The sequence below is a fragment of the Camelus dromedarius genome, chromosome 5 (genome assembly GCF_036321535.1).
Source record: "Camelus dromedarius isolate mCamDro1 chromosome 5, mCamDro1.pat, whole genome shotgun sequence".
NCBI lineage: Eukaryota > Metazoa > Chordata > Mammalia > Artiodactyla > Camelidae > Camelus > Camelus dromedarius.
Window position 1 is genome coordinate 54,239,135 of NC_087440.1, and position 23,874 is coordinate 54,263,008.

Below are 23,874 nucleotides of genomic sequence, written 5' to 3' on the forward strand. Positions count from 1 at the left end.
TCTCCACCAAAAGGTACAGTCCCACCCCACCCCACCCCCCAGCCCCCAACCTGGAACCTGTGAGCTGGCACACAAATGACAGTCGCAAAAGCATCTACAGGCATGTGTGAATGCAATGCCCCTCCTCCTATACTCAACCCTTCAGATTTTCAACTATTTTCCATGTGTCAACAATCTGCCATTTGCATCTCCAGGTCTTAGCCAGGCAAAAGATAAGAGAGGACACCCTTTAGAATTAATGAATATGAATGAGGTCATTCTTGCAAGCTTTATTGTGGGACAAAGTAACACACAGGGAAAACATTTTTGCTTCAAGGCTCCTAACAAGCATTAGCTAATCAAGTTTCCTAACAAGTCCCCGGAGTCTAGACCGGCAAAAGGTCATTATCCCTCCAGCAGGTAGGCAAACTAAGATCCCCAAAGGTTACCATTTCAACATCAATTCCATGTCATTGATATTCTGAAGTGACTCTGGGAAAAAAGATGCTGCAAGGAGCTTCTCACTGACTGTGAGTGCAAAGCATAAAATTTGCCCAAGTCGGAAGGCACAAAAACCTTGGAAAATTATTGAGCCAGCCATTTATTTGGTAATGATTTTTATCAGAGAACACAATTATTTTTCTACCTAAATAAGAAATATTTGCAAGATTTAGATTGAAACTGAGTAATAATTTTAAAGAAAAGGAATTTCTATATTTATCAGATTAGGGCTTACTTGGAGAGTTGGTTAGGTTTCTTTCTTTCTCCCCACTCCTTCACAATTAAAGGCTAATAAACATGGAAACTACAGGGAGGATAAAGATCACGAATGTGATCTTCAGCCTTAAGCTCTATTTTGTATTTTCTCCCATTTTAATTTTGTTTGCATTTGCTTTCCTCTTTCTTAAAGTATAAACTGAATCCTGACATTTTCCTGCCTTCTACCAAATTCAGGAACTGTCACATTTTTTTTTCAAGTCTATAAACTTCAAATTACTTTCTGTCAAGCTGGCAAAACTCCAATTAGCTCTTCTCACTGCAATTAAAGTGATTTTCCATCTGAATTTAACCTAACATGGAGCAGAATTATAAGAGCTCCGTATAAATCTATTTCAATAGATCAGTATTTTATTAAAATAGAGCATATTTTAATACTCATCACAAACATTTATACATCCTCACTGTATTCAAATTATTCTAGGAATTATAAGTCAAAATAATAGCAGTGGTCACTATCTAAAGAGAAAGTTGAACTTGTGATGCTCCTTTACAAACAAGCAATAACCTAGAAAGCAAAAAAGGAGAAAGAGGAGGAACAGCAGAAACAGCCGCCACCACCACTGACTTTTATTCTTCTTAATGATGGTAAAACATGAAACAAGCTAAACCCATGGTAGAGCCAGCCAAAGTCAAACAATATATTCAACTTTGAGGAGCAGTACAGCAGGGAACGCTGTGTTACAAAGTATTATTCTTATGTCATCACTATTTCCAGAAATGCTCAAAGCTCCAACATTTGTTCACTTAATACAGGATTCGCTTCTCAGCCGAGGAGGACCTTGGAAACAGCACACTCAGCGTTCAGCAGTTATTTGACCTATTTTACTAATGTGTTTGGGAAGGAGGTTAATTAACAGTGGATGGCTATATCCTTAAGCTTAATTTTTCCAACAGCCCTGCTCATAAAAGGAAAAATTGAGTATGTATTGAAGGAAGCAAGCAATTAAGTTGCACAAATAGTGAGCTCATTGAACTGCAGCTGACTTCTATCATGTCAAAGAACAACTAAACACAGAAGCAATAAAAAGATTGTTGCCACGACCACCACTGAGAACCGACTGGCCATAAAGATGAATAACTTCCTACTTGAAGATTACTTGATTAAAGCTCTTTAGAAACCAAATGTTACACATAGGCATAAATGAAGCAAAATATTTTAATGTGTGTTTGGCAGGTTCAGAAACATTTTATAGTCAATTTTAAATGAAGGTTTATACAACAACAGTAAACTCCACTTAAAACAGCCTTTCCAATTGCTGTTCTTGAAAGCAAGCTGCAGCGTTCCTGGAGAAGGCTTAAACCATTCTGGGGAATAAAAGTCCCATGCCTAACAGAGTAAGGGGAGGGCCAACCAGGAGCAGAATTCCACAGAACGGGTCCTCTGAAACCAAACCCAAGAGCAGAGCCAGAGAAGCCCATTCAGATGGCTGTGACCCTTGAAGGCAAGTAAACAGACTCCCTGTAGCAATAACCAGGAAACTTCTCTCTCCCCAGCAACCCTCTGCTCCCCTGCCCACCTTCCAAAGCTCCAAAAGGTCAAGTTTTAGCCCAACCTGCCCTTTGAGAAAGTGTACTCACATCTAGGAGTTCAATACAGGCTGGCATCAGAACTGTCTCCCAGGACTATCAGTGTCAGTGAGGTGAGACAGGCATGATTTGATGAGGAAAATGTGTCTGACAGAGGATTCAGCTCTCAACTTACAAGTGTCTATGGACACGTCTGGAGAGTATCAGCCTCTTCGAGGGCTGGACCCCAGCACTTACCTGCTGCCTTCCGAGGGACACCATGGAGAGTTATAGAAGATGAAAAAGAGGAGGATTTTACTGTCAAAGCTGTTTAAAAGCTAACACCCCCAAAATAATAATAAGCTACCCTTTGCGTTGCTGCCCTCAAACTCACTACTGTGGAGAATTAAAGCCAGTCTACGGCAAATGAACCAGTCTGCCATCTCATTTCTACCCTCTCCCCACCCCTGCTATCTCCATGTCTAAAGTGGGAGGCCGAGCTGACAATGTGCTTCTCTACTGAGCATTTCCCCTGACTTGGGATTTAAGGGATCAGAGCCCAGCACTGGTTATTGTGAGTGGGTCTCACCCTTCCTCAGCTCCAGCCCTCTCCTCTCCTCACTCAGAAAGCGCTGCAGTGATCGCCTATGGGCCTTGTTCCCTCTTTCTGTTCCACACAGCATCCATCAATATACTGGGTACACAGTAGGTGTTTAATGCATCCTTCTGGGGTATAATCAGCAGGAAAGACTCATATGCATGTCCGTTTTGAAGAATTATTTTATCTCATACATTCCTGCTGAAATAATCAAAGGAACAAAACTGGAGAAGCAATTTTGTGCCACAACTTGGGAATAAAAAAGTAAGCATAATAGTCTCCATTTTCTTGGGTGGGAACTGGAATCCAAAATGGCTGAATAAATTGTTAACGCTTATAGAAAGCACATGGTGCCTTAGGTTCACAAGCTAGTTAGACAGATCCAACCATTATACACTGTTTTCCAGAGATTCAAAGCTGAATTTGCTGCCCAGAATTTTAAATATTTGATTTAGGGAATTCTAACTGCAAACCAAATTCATACTGCAAACTTCAGAATGGCTTTATCAGATGAAAAGTAGATACTCAGAATTATGGTAACACTTTTCACCACCTTTAAAGAGGATCAGTCACTGGATATGTGGTATGCAAATCTAATAAAGAAATGAGTTAGGAAAGAGTGTGGATGTTTATACAAACTACATTTTGTTTGCAGGAAGCACAGTGGTACAGCCCCATCTTTCCATTTTGGTGTCTCCACGTTGAAGCTTTGCATTGTCTTTGAACTCCAGGCTCTCCGATAAGATTTTCTAACCCTGTGCATTAAAATTCTGAAGATGGAATGAATTGTACAGCACAGGAAGGGGCATGGAGAAAGAAAGTAACAACAGTTCAGAGATGGGAAGTGTCTGCTCTCTGGAAACCCCTCCAACCTTAGGTTCACTATCCAAACTCCAAAGGCCAAGACTCTTCAGTTCCCTGTGTTCAAAGAACAAGATAAATGCCTAGGAAAGCCCACGGTTTCCTCCCTCCTCGAGATAGAAAGCAGCCAAAGTAGCAGACGCCCATGTGCAGCCATCACTTCCTCGGAGGCTCGTGTCCATTTCCACCCACTGGGATGGAATCTGGCAGCTTTGTAACCGGCAGGAGATACATGATCCAAGAATCCATTTTGGCTCCAATTCTAGCCTTATAAAGGCCAGTTCTGTCTAACTCTGAGAATCCTATATGCATTAGTAAGGATTTCAAATTGCCTCCTCCTCAAGAGTATGGCCGGAGGAAGGGGAGTTAGGTCAGAGTTTATCTTGAGTAAGGCTCAAGACAATCTTGGGAAATACCTTGACATGAGGGTAAAACAGAAATATGTTCAGAAGTGATAGAAAATATACCTTTTCTACTCCTCCTTTGAGGAGTCAGGAAGTATCAAGGTCCTAAATCAAAAGCAAAATAGTGTGTAATTCTAATAATAGAATCTAGAACAAATATCTGTAACAATCCTGTCTTCAAAAAAAGAAAGAAATGATGTCTATAATCAAAGTGTATTTTAGAAGTATCAATTTAGGCACTTATTGTTTTCTCCATCAAACCTTCTCTTAAATTTCCTTATCTCCGTGGTTTCTCCATTTCCCAGTCCCCTGAAGTGGAAACTTCAGAGTCATTTGCATACCCCACCACATCCGATCCTAGATTCAGAATGTCTCCTGCATTACAATCTCACTTCTGCTTCTACTGTCACTGCCCTATGTCACGGCATCTATATGGGGATTATTGTAATAGCCCCCCGTGGGTGCCCCCCACCACTTGTTTTCTCTCTGCCCCAAGTCATCTTTCTTTTCCCCAACAGTTCCCTTCTGAGGACAGTTATAATCATGGCACACCATCTCAGTTCAAAACCTTTTACTAGATTTCTAGGATTTTTCAAGAATAAAATCCAAATTTCTTAGCTTAGAATTCAAGGCCACTAATAAGTTGAAACTGTTCTATACTTTAAAATTTACTTGCCATTCTCTCTTCACACGTAGCTAATGCTCTACCCAGAACAGACTCATCACCTTTCTCGTATCATGTCATGGGCTTTCACACTTTTAGAACTTCGTATTTTTCCTCTAGCTTCATCTATTCAAATCTTGCTTCTCCTCTGAAGGCTAATTCAAATGTCACACCTCTAAGAAGACTTAACCTGATTTCAAAGCAAAATAACCTGCTTCCTCTCCAGAGCACATAGAATACTTCATTTACTCCTTTGTTACTATGTTTGTCCCAATGTGACTTGTATTCAGTACTGCAGAATTTTCCATCTCCTAAAGGACAGAGATAGTAGTTAATCCCTCTAAAGATGGTCCTGTGTGCCTAGCATAGTGCCTTAAATAAGACAAGCATTTCATAAATGGTTCTTACACTGAGACTGACCAGTATAGGAATAATGAATTTTTGCTAAAAGCTAAACCATGGATGAAAGACTAAGTTGAGAATCACAGTCAAGGAAGACTTAGAGGGAAGGAGGGAACCTCAGTAAATGTCATCCAAACTGAGAGCCATGAATACATCTTTCATAAAAGAATAGAGCAACATTTCTATAGTCACACATACTTGTGAAAGGTTAGGTTTAACTCTGATTGAGAACTGCAACCCGGACCAAATGGAGAGATCACCTCTTTCTCAGCAGAAGGGACTTACGTGCTACATTTAAGTCAAGGCTCAACAGATAAACATCACAATAAACAATGATATACATACATAATACAAGCATGGTAAATATATAATATAAATATAATGTTTACATTATATATATATACACATCTGAGATATTCCTTCATTTAAACATCCCTACATACAGAGACCTAGTGATGTCTTAAAACAAATATTTAGTTCACATTTTTGCCATCATTCCAAAGAGAGGAAAAAAAAATCCAAGAACTAAAACCATCTCCTTAGCCTCACTAGCATTAGATAATCAAATTCCCTGCTACTAAGAAATCTGACACAGGCTTATTGCAGTTCTTATTCTGGCCTGGAATGAAAAAATGAACTCAAACTTCCAAAAGAAAACTGTAATTTTTCAACATCTTCTCATACAAGTCTTGCTTCTCCCCTAAAACTTTTGAGTCAACTCTTCCTGAGATGAATCACGTCAAGAAATGAATCTCTTAATTGCACCATATAAGCTAAACAGTAAGCCATGACCTCATCACCCTGGATGTAATAAAAGGGCAGAGACACTCAGGCATTTCAACAACATCTTAATTCATGCACTGTTCTGGTTTATTATAAAGCAGGCCTGTGTGCAAGGAAGACATTTTAAAAACTGCTTTTATCTTCGTTTTGCATGTTAGCAGATCTCCCGGTCTCGTATCTCTGCAGATAGAGGCCTGAACTGTGCTAAACCTAAGCAGGCAGGCCAATGAACTTACTTGAGAAAGAAAGAAACCCAGCCTTAAAAATGACACATGGACTCAAGATGAGCTAGGAATAGAAGGATCTTAAACTACACAATAACTCTTCAAACTCAAGCCAAAAACACATAAACAAAACTTGGAACTGAGCAAATATCTGCATGTCACAGCCAGACTGAAAAAGAAGCAACAGGAAGCTGGTACACTTGAGCTTCGGAAGAAAGGTTAGAAACACAATAGTACATCCCTTGGGTGGCATATCACTGTCTGAGCCCTGATTTACCATGAAATCCTCTTTCTGATGATTACTGGTGGCATGACTGTTTTGCTAAAAGTAGCATTGGTAGGTCCTATCTATATACAGAGACCTCTGCAGAGTGTATTCCATAGGCGCACAAATGTCTACCTATTTGTTACCAGGCATCAATGACAAATTATTCCTCAAATGATGGTTTAATGAGAGAATAAATTATTTGGATAATATTTTGAGGAAGTTAATCTTTGTATATGGAAAAGAATGTATTTGTGCCACATTTACAAGTAACTGAAAATATAGATATTTTAAATAGATATAGATATTTGACATAGATATTTGACAATTTAGCCTGTCAAATAGCAAAAAATGCCTATAAGTTGTTTAGGATGGAAACTGCTCCGGCATATCAAGGCAGTACAGAGAGACACAGCCACCAGCAGAATCAACAGTATTCAATAATTCCATAGGCTTAAGGACCTGAAGAGAACAGTTTTCCTCTGTATCATTTTCTACCCACACTGCTCTATTGTTTCAAGTGCTTTCAGATGGTGCTTTTGATTGCAAATAGCTGTGAGCTTGCAGTTTTGCATTCCACTGCTTATCACTGACAGAGCCTCAACCAATAGGCCTTCAGTTGAGTGCCCCAGTTAGAATTGTGCCTCTACCTTCAGATTAGGCTCAGAGAAAACGGCAAAGTTGAAAACTTACCTGAAAGCACGTAGCCCTGGGTTCATGATGTCATTCATACCATGTTCCACAGACCAAAATGGTTCCAAGAACGGCAGTTTCACCAGCTGTAAAAAGGGAATAGCCACTTTCACTTGAGTTCAGAGACTCAACAGACATGAAGCAGTGACTTACAATATATGCCACCAATAATACAGACAGATGATTTGGTAAAAATTAGGCATGTATCTTATGAGAACGGTTCAAAAAGAGTTGAGCAGATTGTTAGCAGAGACCAGGAAGATTCTGCCTCATAATCAAGATTAAATCCCTTTCTGTGACTGTCAACACCAAGCTGCAGTGTTTGTGATTGATGTGGCCTTTAAAGTACTAAAACTAAGAACTGCGCTTTGCTCTATTGACTGTGGCATACATTATTTTCAACAACGGCATTTCTGCAAGAAAGGAGGAACAAGGAGGAAAAATGTCTATTATAAAAATCCCTTGTCCAAGCACCTTGGAAGAGCTCATTTCTGGGAACAGTCTAGCATCTTTAGAAGGTAATAGCACTGTCCCAATCAGTTACAAAGAAGTTAAAGGAGACAATGCTCCTAAATTCCATGCAGTTATGATATATACCATTTAACAAAAGTAATGACACAAGGGCAGCATAACCGCATGAAACTTTCTTCTCTTCTTCCACGTGTTCAATGCCAAAAGGCAGCAAAAGGAAAGGAGGAAAGGAGTTTCAACTTCCTGGGGTCATTCCCCTCCTGATAAGAAAGTTCCTCTTCACAAAGTAGGAATGAAGAAAAGCATGTTCGTTTGTACAATTTCCAAGACATTTCAGAATTTCCTAAATAGAAAAGAGTATGTTCAGAATACTTAAAACAACAACAAAAGAAGCTGAACTTAATTTAACTACAACATAAGCTGGTATTTCTGGAGGAATGGAGGGATGCTGAAGTGAGTAAAAGATTAAATATTCAAGACCATGATAATAACCCATGAGCTTACACTACTGCTATTTCAAGATTTCTTTTGTCAAACTTGGAAGTATGTAAGATAACTGTATGCGTATAAGGAATCAGAGACTGAGATATTCTTGTTTCTCTTTCTGTTTCCACTGTTTACAAAGCAACCTTAAGCAGCCCTAGTTTATCTTTGCTGCTGTGTTTGCTGGCTTGTTGGTGTTTACATCAAGTTTTGATACTCGTGTCTTTTGCTGGCCACAAAAAGGCAGCTGGCCCAGAGAGGCCAGAATTAGAGAGAGAAGTTGCCAGGCTTATCAAGTCATCTGAGAGGTCTTGTTGTGCTCATCCTTTGTAAACAATAAGACATGTCAGTGTCCCTGGTTGCTGTCATTGCTGACAGTTCTCTAAAGACCAGTAACTGTTGAATTCTTTAAAGTTGGATTGTGCCCGGTGAGCGAAATGATAGTGTGAGATGAGGAGGACTTCATGGATATCTGAGTACCTTGGGAAAAGAGCGAATTAAGGCTTTTCACTCAGCAACCTAATGAAAACTAGACAAATAGTCTTGCATTTAATATATAGTCTCCACCAATTCATGCTTCTTTTGTTAGGAACAATTCCAGCATGTATAGGAAAAGAGACAGATATAAAGACATAATTTCTCATTGACAAGGGAGCTTCAGGTAAATGTTTATGAAAGGACAAGAACTTAGTTTACATTGGTAAATTTCCATTCCACAACCATTTCATTGCTTTAACTTCATAGACCCCAAACTTTATGTCCTTGAACAAGCAATCAAATGCAAAAGGACAGAACTAAATAATCCATCTGGGATAGCCAGGACTGTATGCAAAACACAAAGAATAAATACAGGTCTTTAAGGAGCACGAATGAAAAACTGTGGCAAAGAAGGGAATGACTTGAAAATAAGTTACAAAAGCAGGATCTAGTGCTTAAAGTATAACAAACTTTACACGCTCTGCTGTAAAATCCATAAAGGGATCTTTGAACAAGTATCTACTTGTATAAGTTAATTAGATCACACACAAAAAAAAATCCCGATTCATCCCATTATTCACCATTTCTAACCTTAGACTTTGAAGATGTATAAAATGAAGATCAAATTATTTTCCTGGAAACTGGTAACATATGTTGAAGTAGAGTAAACTCCACATAAGGTGTCAAAAATCTCATTATAACAGCAACTAGTAATATGCTACATTCAAGACTAATTTTGTCATGACATTTAAGCTATAGATTTTGAGGTTAATAATATTTCAGAAGAAAGAAAATTTCCAATGTTTCTGTTTTTCTCCTCCTAGGAAGATTTCTTAAAAACATCTGCTCCATAAAATGGCCTAAATTGTTTGAGATCCCCTTGTAAAATATCAGGCTCCAAAATTTTGAGAAATCAGATCGTCCTTTCAACATCAAATTCATCCCTGAAATGAGGATCATCTCTACAAAGTCAGAACCTAACATTCCATTTATCTAATGGTACAATATTTAACTTGGATTTTTACTTGTTTCTATATAATAAACACCCTTTGATAGTTCAGAATCATAGATTATTCTTCCCAAGTTTTTTCTTTTTAACCTCTTCTATTTTCTTGATTGAAACAGCCAGGCTATATCTTATACAGTCCAAGCACTGAGCCTGAGAGTCTCTCTGAACATAGACTGCAGAGAGCAATTTAAGAAGAAAATTTACACATTTCTCTTAACTAAATAAAAGTCACCCAACTTTCCTAATTTTCCTATAAGCAGAAAAACTGAAGACCTATTGTCATGGCCTACACAGACACTGCTGAGCAGCTTTCCAAAGCGCAAATGGTAAAAATAAAATAAAATGAAAAAGATTTGCCTGTCATGGGAGTTGGTCAATAAAATGCAACAGTGTTTATTACAACATTTAAAGTCTGTGATTAAGAACACCAAAAGGCCTAAACTAGAAAGGTTTTCAGCCTGTAATTTCCCTGCAGTCCTGGCCTGTACTTCCTTATGAGTTAACTCAGCAGGGCTTTTTTTCCATGTCCATCATCAGCTTGTAATTATTGCCATTCTCAAAGCTATGCCAGATGGGTCTTTAGAAGCAGGCATGCAGCTTGTTTATGAGAGAAAGAGCTGTAATATTACTCTACACAGAGACCTATCTGGTCCTACTCAAAGAGCCCTGCTCCTCCCTCTCCCTCCCCTCTCACCCCCACCACTATTCTCTCTTCCTCCCCTAGACAACCCTCTCAGTTTCAACTCCCAGTCCCAGCTGAATGGCCTGCTGAAGGGCTGGGACCATGGGAGCAGAGAGATATCTGTATCTTACAGCATATGGCCTAATCGTCACCTTTCACCATTCACATATGGAAATGAGGCCAACACCCAAGGGGAAAACAAACCGTGGACTCTTTCCCTTACAAACTCTTGTGCAAAGGCTTTACTTAAAACATCAGAGCTGCAAGTCCACCTTTCGGAATACAAAGCTTCCACTTCTCTTTTGTGGGAATTCCTCATTGGCTAAACGTGACATTCCCAGCAAGAGACTCAAGGACAAACCTTTACTCCCTTTGCCTGGTAGGAAGGATAAACATGTAAGAAGGTTGAGGTCAAGGAGCTGTGCAAAGCAACACAGAGAAAGGCAAAAGCGCCTAACTAGGGTTCATCTGGTGATAGGCCTGGGGTGTTAGGTATCCCAGAGGGCCAAGCAGAGCTTCAATCAGCAGTTAATGAGGCAAGACCTGCAACAGATAGCCACTTTTAACTTACAAAAGCTTTTAGATGTCTCTGTTTACTTTGATCCATTTCAGTTAATTTGAGCCTGGTTAGGGTGCATTTTCCCCTTTTTTTTTTCTTTTTTGTCTAGATAAACCCTCTGCTCCCACCCCATCTCCACCCTCCACCTCCCAAACAATAGTATCATTTACCAACTTTATACTTAACAATTTTGAGATCTTCTATCAAGGTCGGCAACAGTTGTATAAAATACAAGGCAAGGAAGGCCCTCACCAGTCTGCCTATAGAATGGTAATTTCAAAATCCCACCACTGAAAGATAAATGAAAAGACAAGGGCAGGACAGGAAAGGCTTCATTTTTCAAGGTAGATTTAGTTATTTGTTTCTGATTAGGTGAAGTACGCGTTCTTTTATCCCCGGTTATTTTACCCAGAGAGTTTTCTTTGTTAAAATGTTTCGGAGCAAATAAAACTAATTTACTGGAATGTGAAATAATCCAGAAAGAAACTGTACCTGATGGTCACAGGCGGGGAGGTCACGTTAACAGGCCAGAGTTTCCAGGCCCCAGGGCTGGGGCTGGAATTCCCGGCTGGGAAGCAGAAAAGGCTCCTGCGCTGAGGGATTTGCACGTGGGTCCGCCTGTTAATGGGGATGGGCTGGTGTAATGAGCTTCTAATTAGTCCAGCTCGGTGCTTGACCCCCAGAGCTGTGGACCAGCGCCTGGGGGACCGCCCAGCCCACTAGAGTGGGCAGAAGTTCTGGAATCCTTCCTGGCATGCCCCCAGGGCTGGCCTCACATCCGCATCCCTTCATGCCTCAGGCGGGCCTTCCATCCACATCCCGGCATACCCCTGGGGTGGGGCGGGGCGGGGCCTCACAGTATCCCGGCATGCCACCGGGGCGGGCCGCACATCCGCATCCGCATGCCGCCCGGGGCAGGGCGGGCTTTGCTGTATCCCGGCAGGCCCCCTTGGCAGGCCTCTCTTCCGCCCCATCCCTTTTCTCCCTTGGTTTATATTCTCTTACCTGCGCCCCTTTCTTCTTTCTTTCCCTTTTGGACCATTTCCCAAAACACCTTTCCCTTGTTCAAAATATCACATTTGAGGCAGGTGTGTATTAAAAAAAAATTCGGGTCATCCAGCCGGCAAAATTAATTTAATACACACGGGCAAGTTTGATTTGACATATATATTGCTCAAAAATAAACTTTTCTCAAGTGAACCATATTCCTTTTCTCCACTCCCCATCCACGTCCTGACTTCTACTTTTCCAGGAAGTATTACGAAGACATATAAGTTAATGAAAGGAACAGGATGAAATCTTTCTGCACTTCTGCCCTTAAATAAATTGGAACTAGTTTAAAGCGTTCTCTTTGAAATCCTGTTCACAGACGACCCCAAGGAATCATCAGGAAAGAAGTTAGGAAACCCAATTTCTATTTTGAGTCCTTCTTATAGGGAAAGGAAAGGACTAAGTATCCAACTTTGAGCTTCTGATACCTGCCAGGAAGGGTCTTAGGCACTGAAGTTGCTTTACTGTAGCTCTCACATGAGGGCCGCAACAGCAACAGTCCACATTTGTTTTGGTCTTTACCACGTCTTTAAAATGAAAATAAGGTTAGTTTATCACTGAACAATATTGAACTCTTCGGTTAAAAGGCATTAAGGCCAAAGAAAAAAAGTCCAGAGGTCTTAAACTATATTGATGAGAACAACAGTAATAGTAACAGCTAATATTTATTTGATGCTTATTAAGGGACAACTGTGCTAAATGCTTTAGGATTCTGCATAATTTCTAGTATGTTTAACGTACAAGTTTACTAAATTCTTTCAGTTAATGATGGTCGCTAAGCCATAGGCCAAGTTATTTCTTTCATTCACGGTCCAGGGAGAGATGATACGGGCATGTTGAGTCACTCAAAACAGGCTCAAACCACCCCAAGGAGTTTGCTTGATGAAAGGTTTTCCTTTCCTTCAAAGCCACTTCCTGTGTCACATGACCTGTATCACCCCAAAGATAATAACACTTCATGCTTCCAGAACACTTTTATCCAAAGATCTCAAAGCATTTTCAAATGTTAATTAAGCCTTAACCATCCTAGAAGATAGCAATGCCAATCTTGCTGTTTAAATACTGTATTCCAGAAAACAGGTTGTTCTAATCACCGAGAGGGAAATGGAGGCCTCTCTGAGCAAATCCAGTGTGTAAGCTACCGCCCAAACACTTATGACACCCAAAATTCTCCTGTGTCTCTTGGGAAACCGCAACAGCATCTGTATTCAGAATTGTCCCCTGCTCCCACTGATGGTTTCCCTTGGAAGAAGCACATCGAAGAGGAAAAGGGATAAGCAGAAAAAAGGCTTTCTAATAGTTCCACTTTGTTTAGGGGTTAAGAATGTAGGTAAAAATATATGCAATATATTTCTGCAAATAGATAAGTGCTCTCAACAAACAGGTAGGTGCCTTTGTTATATGCTTCTTTTATCGTGACGACCAGAGGGGAAAAATTAACCTACTTTTCTCTAGCTTTAGATGTGACTTTTCAGACCACATTTTACCTGTCTTCCTATTTCCAAGTATCATAGACTACTCTGATACAGCCAGAGAGCACTCACATTTCAGGCAGTTTGTGTATCCTTTTTAGTCTGGATAAAAGAAGACCATATGGCAACCAGGACCCTTCAAGATTTGCCTTGCCTCTTTTCCAGCTTCATCTCCCTTCATTCTGCCACACTGGATTTCCCTCCATCCTTCCAATGACCCAGGCTTTTTTTCCTTCCACAGGGGCTTTGCATAGGGTTTTCCTGCTTCCTGGAATGCTTTATCTTCTATTCTTAATGAAACTCCTACTCTTAGTATCCAGTTTGAAGGTTACTTCTTCAGAAAAGACTTACCTTTCTATGATTAACTTAGCATCTATTAATATTCTCTCTAATAACAGACTGTTTTGGTAATAATCTGTAAGATTTTCTTTGTTTAAGGTCTCCCTGCTAGATTACAATCTAGCTCCACAAGAACAGGGACTATGTCTGTTCTGTTCACTGCTTCATAATCCAGGCCTGGCACTTCGGATGACCTTGAAAAACATCTGTTGAATAAATTAATGAGTGACTGAATCTTTTAACTTAGTTTGCAAATCATATGTTTCTTTTGAAGTGATATTACAGGGCAAAGTGGACAAGAGAGAAAAAGATATCAGAGATTTGGTTGTAATTGTTTAAGGTCTTGGTTTATTTCTATCAGTACTGAGAATAGCAAACAATATATGAACTATTTGAGTAAGTACAATTTTGATTATATATTAAGCCTCTGAAGTAGATGTTTTACCTACATATTCTTACTTCCCCCTTCCTACCCAACCTTGGGAAATGAGAGTTACTATTACCCCCATTTTGTGCTCATGAGGACTAAGTCATGCACCCATATCTCTGAAACTCTGCCTTCCATTTATTCATCAGTTGAGCTCTCACTACTTGCCAGGCACTCCAGTGGTAGGGCAATGAACAAGACAGGCATGGCCTCCTTCTTGGAGTTGTTGTCTTTGATCCTCCACAGCAACAGCGCAGTGCATTCTGGCATGCAGCTGGTGCTCAGTAAATACTTAAACAGTGTGACTGGTGTTAAAAAAAAAAAAAAAAAAGACTCAAGAACTAAGATTGAATCCCTTCAGAGTTTCAAAAATTCCACAAAACTGCTAAAATCATTGTGTTCATTACATGACTTTTCTGAGGGACATATGGTTTCCCATTCATTCTGTAAAGATGTAGAGTGCAGAAGGAGGCCACGAATCACTCCAATATTCTAATAAAAAATACATTGAACATCGATAATGAGTTTTAATGAATGATGCTGTATTGCACCCAAATTGGTCTAGAAAACCAGATCATGTCTCCGCGCATAATTTATAACCTTCCAGGGCTTCCCATTGGCCTTGGGATAGGGTCCACTCTCTCCATGTTTTTGATGTGGACAACAAGAGCTTGACTCCGTCTTTGGAATCATGTCTCTTCTGACTTTACTCACTAGTCTGCAGACTTCGTAAAAAAAAATTTAACTCATCCGACACCCCTTTTCCCTAGGCTTAGATGTGACTGCTCAGACCACAGTTTACCTGTCCTTCTATTTACAAGCATCAGGAACTGCTCCAATACAGCCAGAGAGCAGTCAGATTTCAGGCATTGGACATGATGTTGACCTTAGACTACAATGTTCCATCTTTTAGTGACACCCTCCCTGCACTCCCCACCATCACTACTACTTGTTGCCTGTGTTGTGGGGAGGGTTTCTTTGTGTGCAGGATTTTTACTGGGCAGTGCTCTTAGGAACAATACCTGTGAAGACAGAGGGAAGCAGGATTGGGCAGAAGGAAAAACTTAACTGCAATGCAGGTGCAACTGAAGCTTCAGCTGATCTTATGAGGAGCTCTGGAACTGAGATGGCCCTTCAGATGTCTGCATGAAGGCAAAAAAATGGGCTGTTGACCCCAGTTGCCCCTAGAGATACAGATAGCCTTGCACAAGGCAGCTTCCTTCAGCAGAGGGCAGTTCCTGGGAAAAGACCTCAGCTGAGGACCATCAAAAGGCAACATTTAAAAAAAAAAAAACAAAAAAAAAACACTACTGCCAGCAGGGGATTGAGTGTTTCAGCCCTTAGGGAGGATCCAGGTAGCACAACCCAGTATCCATGAGTCTGGTTAACTCTAGTCATCTTTCTAGTCTCAACCTAAATATTCCCTCCTCCAGGAAGCCTCTCCTTCTAGTCTTCAAGTCTCAAAGATGCTCCTACAAAGCATCTGTTGCTTCCCCATCGTGGCATGCTCTGCGTTATGTTACAGTCATCTGTTCACATGTCTGTATTCCCCCAGGGAAGAATACACTACATGAAACAGGACCCAGTGTCTATCTTATTAGCATTCTCTCTGCCAATATACACACAATCGTGAACAAATTAAAGAATGAATGACAAATTGAAGACTCTATTTTGATTTTTTTAAAATTTTACACAAATATCAAAAAGTCGGCAAGACTATTCACCAAAACATTGTTAATCGTTATCTCTTGTGGCAGTATTATATATAGTTTTTATTTCCTTCATTGTACCTTTTGGTATATCTAAGCTTTTTGAAGCACATGTGAATTTAAAAATTTTTTTAAAGTTGTAATCTTTTTGAAGAAACAAATAAACATGACTCTTACTATAATAATAACTAGTATCAATAGACTCATCCCATAAAGTTATTGTTTTGTCTTGTGATTTATAGTTCACAAAGGATTTCTACACAAATGATTTTGTTTAATCTTGACAAAAAGTCAACAAGAGAACAAAGGCAAGTATGATGGTCTGATTCCTTCTAGACTGCAGAATAAAACCAACCCTCTCAACCAGGAATGAGTCAATGTACCCTCACAGCCTTGGAACCTAGCTTTCTAACATTTCTTCTTCTCCAACATGTTCATTTTTGATGCAGTCTTGCCGGGCCTCGGGGACAACAGTGGTATGAAAGGATGGATAGAAGCTATCCCACCCTATCTTCTTTGAGTCTTACTGGCTACGTTCCCTGCCCTCACGTTTCTCTCCCTCCCTACTCCTACTCATTAAAGGGAGTATAATGTCTCTCCTGTGTCCTTATTTCCATCCTTTGTTTGCACAAGCCTAATCTACAAGGCCAGCTAGAGTTGAAAGCCCCGTTTTCCCCTCACATCTCACGTCCCCCTTCTCTCCTATAATGATAACACTTCACATATGGATAGCACTTTTCTGAAGGCTTCCCATACATCACCTCACTGGATCCTCCCAGCAAACCTTTGAGGTCTGCACATCAGATAGCATTACCCCCCATTTTAGAGATAAGGAAATCAAAACACAGAGAGGTTTCGTGACTTGCCAAAAATCACAGTTAGTTACTGATAAACAAAGGACTAGAATCTGGGACCTTACAGAAAAGCCCAGAACCCTCTGTGTTTTTGCTTTGATCTTGTAGTCTAGCATCTGACCCACTGATACAGCCCAGCAGAATCTAAAACTGGTTTTAGGCTAAACTGATGCAAGCAAGATTATGGGCTCCATTTCTGAGTAGCCAGGTGTGATGCTCGCACTGGAGTGGGCCAAGGCATGCAACAGACTTGCAAATAAAGGACCCAAGTGACAAAAGGGACTAGTTGAGAGTCTGTAGATGAATCAGTTCAATCTCATCATCATAGTGTGTTAAATACCTTAATTACCTATTCTTTTAAGCCTACATGAATTCATTCATATAAATAGATAAAATAACCATTCTTCAAAAGAAACTAAACAAATCTACGTTCATGTAATTGACATATCTTGTCATCATAGTTTTCTTGGGATAGTCCCAACTTATATCAATTTTCCTGGTGTAATTAATGGCTTTCCTTTTGACTTAAAAAAAAGTCCCAGTGTGGAGGACAATTTATATGGTCAGCCTATATACATCTTACAGAGAACAAATGTGCAATTTCAATAGACACTGAACAGTATTGATTTTCAATGTGGCAAGCCCCAAATGTTGTAAGAAGAAGTGTTGTTACTGAAATACACTGCTGGAAAAATTCCCAGTGTTAAATGGCCTTTGCTAAAGACACAGTAAGACACACATCCCTTTGTGTTCTGTTGGACTCAGGTTTTAAAATGTAGTGAAATTCTGGCTAGCTTCATTTCACTTGCCAAATGATTTTGGTTTTTCTGCACCTTGTTCCCTCACCTGATATTATACCTTTGTCTCATTGCTTATCAGAAGTGTTCCTTTCCACATTCATTTTTAAAAATGAGAAGAAACAAATTAGAATTCACATTTTTTTGGCTTAAAATTATAATGCCTCCTACATTTCCCAAAGGAATCCTGCCAGGGCAATGGCTTAGAACAACAGCTATTTGTCAACAGGTAAAAGGTAAGATTTTCAGGGTAATTCCAACTCAAGCCTTTGAGTTTATATAAATTTCCCCCTCTTTGTAATATGGGGAGAATCCCAGCTCTTGAGTTGCTGAAAAACAAAAGATGTGACTCACACAATTGATAAACAGTTATATTTTGCTCTCCTTAGAAGTCCCAGTACTGCCTCAACAAAGACCTGGTCCTTGTTCTTAGGAAGCTTAAAATCTTGTCCCAAAGGACAGATTCAAGATAGTACATAATTAAACACTAAGAGTATGCATTTACAAAGCAGTATGTGTTAGCCTTAGGAGAAAGTGGTGTGGATGGGAACAGTAAGCAAATGAGTGAGTGTTAATACTTTTTTCCCAAGGGACACCCCAAACACCTCAAGAAAATTATCTGAAGGGAATCCAGCCACTTTTCCAAGGTCCCCATGGATCCATAATGGATGTTCAATGGAACTTAAGACTTTGGATGTAGGCCCTAAGTGACTTCATGAAAGACCTCGTTTTGTTTTTTTTTTAAGATGAATTCAGTCATCTGAGCAAGGAGAGGTGGCAAAATTCATATTCCGCTGAGAGAGATTCTTTGATCCTTTTTTTTTTTTTACAAAGCTCTGTCTTCCATTATCATTGTGACAAGCACAATCAGACTGCAGCTCTTTCTGAGGTCTACGTATGTAAAGAGAATATCTAAAAGACACGAGTAAACACACCCCAACCCATATCCCAGCAGGAAACAGACAAGGAAGAGACAGAGTAACCTCAGCTTCTTTGAGGCAAGAATGTAGTATGCTGTGATAATAAAGCTCCTTTGCAGTCAGTAATCCTCGCGCGTTACTGAGCACCTGCTAGGTTTCTAGATCAGGCACTATGGTGAAGATCTTTGCCCTGCAGGAATACCTGAATTGGGAGAGTGACTGCAATAGTGCCCCTAGCCAGACACTAGATTGGGCTCTTGACACAGGCTCAGCCTTAAATTACCTTCCCACTTGGCCCCATTTTACAGACTAGGAAACAAATGCTCAGAGAGAATATTATGCCCAAGGTTGCAAAGTGTTAAACTAGAATTCAACCAGAGTTTTCAGGGTTTCAAAGCCTCTGCTCTACGGGGTAGGGGTATAGCTCAGTGGTAGAGCGTATGCTTAGCATGCACGAGGCCCTGTGTTCAATCCCCAGTACCTCCATTAACAACAACAACAAAAAGCAAAGATCGCAATGAAAAGAGCCTCACAAATTAAAAAAAAGTTAGATGCCAAAGCCTCTGCTCTTCTTTACCATCCCAGGTTTGCTTTGTTCTCATTTTAACTGCGAGCCCTGCTCACTGGCACTGCTGAAGAGAGGGATTTGATATCTGGATGTTTTTCCCACCAGGATCCTCCCAGAAGAAGATGTCCTAACTTCAGTGCAACAAAAACCTGAGCGATAACATCAGATTTTGCCAGAATGGAGTTACATCCTGGCTGTTATACAGAAACCCGGCCGCCGACAGCGAGCACACTATTATGTCACATTCTTTCAGCAGCTCCAGGAGAATGGAGGAAAACAATGATACGGGTAATTTAAAATAATAGAGGATTTTTAAAAAAATCCTTTGTACCTGAGCTTTGAATTAATTATATGATTATTATTTATTTGCACTCCTAATCACATTTTTCAAATGTTAAGTTACAATTATTCCACAGTTTCCAGAACAATGTTAGCTGAGTGTTAGAAAAAGCCAGCCAACAAAGCACTGGACAGCAGAGAAACTTCACTCAGGGCCCAGCTTCTATGATGCCAAAGTGCTGGTGCCATCAGACCGGTCACGACTAACTTGTCTGGCCCCACTCTCCTCAAGAAGAAAACAAAGGGGTTGAACTAGAATATTCACTTATTTATTCAGTAAATACTCAGGATTGGTTATCAATACACAGTCGTAGCCCTCATGTTTACAGACCAGTGGGACAGACAAGACGACAGATAATTGCAACAGTGTGATAACTGCTATAAAAAGGTAAAGAGGGGATACCATGGGAGCACACAGGAGGGGCTACCAGTTCCTTCTGGGGGACAGGAGGGGGTGCACAGCAGAGGGAGTGACATCTAAAGCAGAGGCATTAAGCATCAACAGGGGTTAGCAAGGCAAAGCGTGCACAAGCTCGCGGAGGGTGGAGCAGCATCCCAGGCAGATAGAAGGGCGTGGGCTAAGCCTGGAGGGGTGCTGCCTTCACCCTTCCTGAAACCACAACTAGCTCAGTAGGGCTGTTTTGTGAAAAGGCCGCTGGACGGTGGGCACAGAGGAGGTGGAAAGGGAGGCAGCGGCCGGACCCCTGTCAGGGGCCTTGCATATGGCCAAAGGGAGTTTGGACTGGATTCATTCCTTTGGAAATTACATATCAGCCTTACTAAGGACCAGACATTCTTCTGGGTTCTGGGGTTACCAGCACAGTAAACAAGAGAGATAGGTTCCCGTTTTTATTGAACAAAATGAGAATCCGTTCAAGGGTTAAAACAGGGAAATGAGAGGATCAGAGTTTCAGAAAGACCACACTGACTGCTTGGGCAGGAATAAGCCTCTTTCACCTATAAAATTCTGACTGCACGACTTAAAACTCAGGATATAATAAATCATAAAAGATCCATGTTAACATTTACATTATATGTGGATATATAACTATATTCTTTTTCATATATATATGACATTTATGGTTTACGGATTTCTTTGCAAGTGTTCAGTAAACTGAGTGGGTTCTTTCCCTTGTTGTAAGTTCAGACACAGGCACATTTATTTGGTGGGGAAGAGAAGAGAGCCAACATGCGTTGAGCACTGAGGACATACCAAAGGCGAGGGGAGGAGTACATATTAATAATACTCACTTTACAGATGCGGAATCCTGAGTCCCCAAATCAGTTAATTCTAAATGTCACTCAGTGAGAATAAAGCCAAGATTCGCGTCTGATTTTCTCATTTGTTTGTTTGCTGTACATCAAAGCCCATACTGTTTTATGTCTCATAGCATGATTATAACATAGTCACCATTGACCTTGAGCTCTTAGAAGACTAGAAAAAAACTGACTCAGGGTACCAGCTGATCGAGTCAGTATAGTTATTGATCATGTAAACATGTCCTGTTTTTGATAAATTGCAAAATTCTGGATATTCAGAGACCAGGCACCTCTCAAAATTCTGCTGTGAGTTTCTAGAAAATAGAACTCAAGTCTGGTCAAATACTGGAAGAAAGAGTTTCAGGTAAGGAGAAGGGAGCCTTTTCCTTGGAGCGAAAGTGCATAGGCAGTGAGGAGAGAGTCAAAACTTGAAAAATATTTAGTACTTCCTAGAAAGTTGTTTTTCAGTATAAGAAATGCCACTTTCAAGTACAAGAATTCCCTGTGCTTCCTGAAAATAAACCAAAAATCAACACTAAAAACCACCTCAGGCCCCAGAGCCCATTCGTGCTCTGTTCACTTAGCACGTCCTCTCCTCCTGCATGCGGACTTCTGTTCCCTCCTCAGGAATCCCAGCCCTCACTCAGCAAGGCCTCCAGGAGTACTTCCGGGTCCCCACCCACCACCCCCAGGACCTTCCGGAGTTCCTTGCTTCCTGTCCTGGGGCTAAAACCCTTAGGGGACTCACAGGAGGTGGGATGCTTTCTTTTCAAGGCCCTGAAGGTCTGTTTCTTCTAAAGTAAGACACTGGCTGTACTTTATAAGTTAGCTATAACCACTGAGCGCAGGAAAGACTGAGCATTCTTTTTGTTCATTTTGTTTGCTTTGGTTTGAAGCATAGAATTTAGTCAGATCTGCTCACATCCAAGAGTAGCAAACTTTGTTGGTTACTTAGCTCACATTTGCTTTGGGCAATCCACAAACTACACAGAGACTTGTACTTCATTAAACTAGTTGTGCTAATCCCATTCCCCTTGCTGGGAACTGATCTTTTCAGTGAGCATTTGCTGCAGTTCTAGCTAATGAGATGAGAGATGTCTGCTGGTGGGGGGAGACGGGAGTCTGGGAAAGATTTCCTTGCTTGAAAAAAAAAAAATGGTATCTAGGAGGAAGCAGCCTCTTCCTCCTCTAGGTCTGGTAACTAAAAGCATCCTAACCATCTTGCAGTCTTGCAGTCATGAGGGAATCTGTCTGAGAACAGAGCTGACCCACTCAATGTGGCAGAGCAAGAAGATGGAAAGAACCTGGGTCCTTGACCTTACTAATCCTAAAGATGCCTAACTTCAGGGCTTCTTCCTATGTGAAGCAAGAAGTTTTTCTTACCCTTTAAGTAGTTTTGAGTCAGACTTCCTGTGTCTTGAAAATGACATAGCCCACTGCAGAACTGATGAATGAAACAAGAACCTTATTTGTGTGAGATAGTGAGAAGCCAGGCATGGAAAGACTTAACAAGAAAGAAAGCTTTCTTTGTCAAGGCAGAAGCAATTCTGAATGCAGTATAATGTCTGTCATTTGATTTTGTCTTCTGGTCAAGCCACTCCTTGGATTTAGGGGTCATGAATAAATATTGAAAGAGCTATTTATTTTTCAAAATTCTGTAAGCAGCACCCTCCCTCCACCCTTAGGACCCACTTTGGCAGAGTGTGTGGTAAAGGAAGATTCCTCCTTCGTTTAAAACCAAACACCTCACAGCTCGGGAAGCTCTAGGGCTTCCCAGCTTCACTGAAGTAGGAGATACTGGTGCTCAGCAGGTGTCCACAAGAGGTGGTGCTGAGGGTGAGGGCAGCAATGGTGTCCATGGAACCCGCAGAACCCAGTGAGGTGGTGAGGTGGCAAGGCGGTGGAAGTCCCCCACCCCATCCCGTGACTGATATGGTGTCCAGCAGTGTAGCATCAGGACCTGTCTGGTGCTTGGCGGCTCATGGCACTGGCACTGGCAGGACAGATGGGTTTTGACTGTAAGCACCTGTGAGGCTGTCTCTCGGGACTCCCAGGGATACTTAGGAGAACATGGCTGGAAGCTGGGAACCAAAGATGCTGCACCGACAGGTGGAAGCAAAGGCAAGGGAACTTTTGAGTGGTGGCTGTTTCTGACACTTCATCCACACCTGCAGGTGGCTAAGAAAGCAACTGAGCAGAAAGCAAGCCTTCGTACATGGCCCGTTAGGAAGGGAGCTGGCATAATATTTTGATGGAAATTCCAGCAAAGTAATAGATCAGAAGTTTAGACAGAATTTGAAACTGCCCTTTTTGAGTAATTTTGCTTTGAGTCTACCCAAGCAGGATGAAAACCAAGGTAACACATTGAGAAGATGAGTCTACTAACCAGATCAGCCCTCAGATAATTCTCGTAACAGGAGTCACTGCCTGAAATGTTAGCATTTTTAAGCAGATAAAATTAAAAGGGAAGCATTACTGAGATTCAATCATAGAGGATTTTAAATTGTAGAAACTTGGGACAATTGACCTGTGACTATAAAACTAGAAGAATTAGCCTCCCAAGAGTCACCTAGAATCTGTGCTGAAATAACATTCTGAGTAATTGTGTTCCCAAATCTTCTTTCATTGTTGATGTTAACCTCAGGGCATGGAGGTGGGGGGCAGCTTCAAAGACCTAAGGTCATGATAAGCAGCGTACCATCTCTCCTACTTGGCCTTGATGGACGTTACCAAAAGGAAAACTGGAAGGTCAAAACCCAGCTTTGCCTAAATCTGGAACAGAGAGGGCCAATTTCCAACAATCAAGAATCCACTGTATCACTCATATGTGGAATCTTAAAAAAAAAAAAAAGACACAAATGAGCTTATTTACAAAACAGAAACAGATTCACAGACATAGAAAACAGACTTATGGTTACTGGGGGGGAATGGGGGTATGAAGAGATAAATTGGGATTTCGACATTTGCAGATACTACTGTATATAAAACAGATAAACAAGTTTCTTCTGTATAGCACAGAGAACTATATTCAATATCTTGTAGTAACCTATAATGAAAAAGAATATAAAAATTATTATATGCATGTATATGTATGACTGAAACATTATGCTGTACAGCAGAAATTGCTACAACATTGTAAACTGACTATACTTCAATTAAAAATAAAATAAAATAAAATAAAAATCCACTGATCAGAGCAAGGAGGGAGCAACATGAATCCATCAAGATGAGACTTCAAAACAGTCTGAGATGACAAAACATTCGTGACAAAATTAGCAAAGCCCTTTATCTTAATCTTT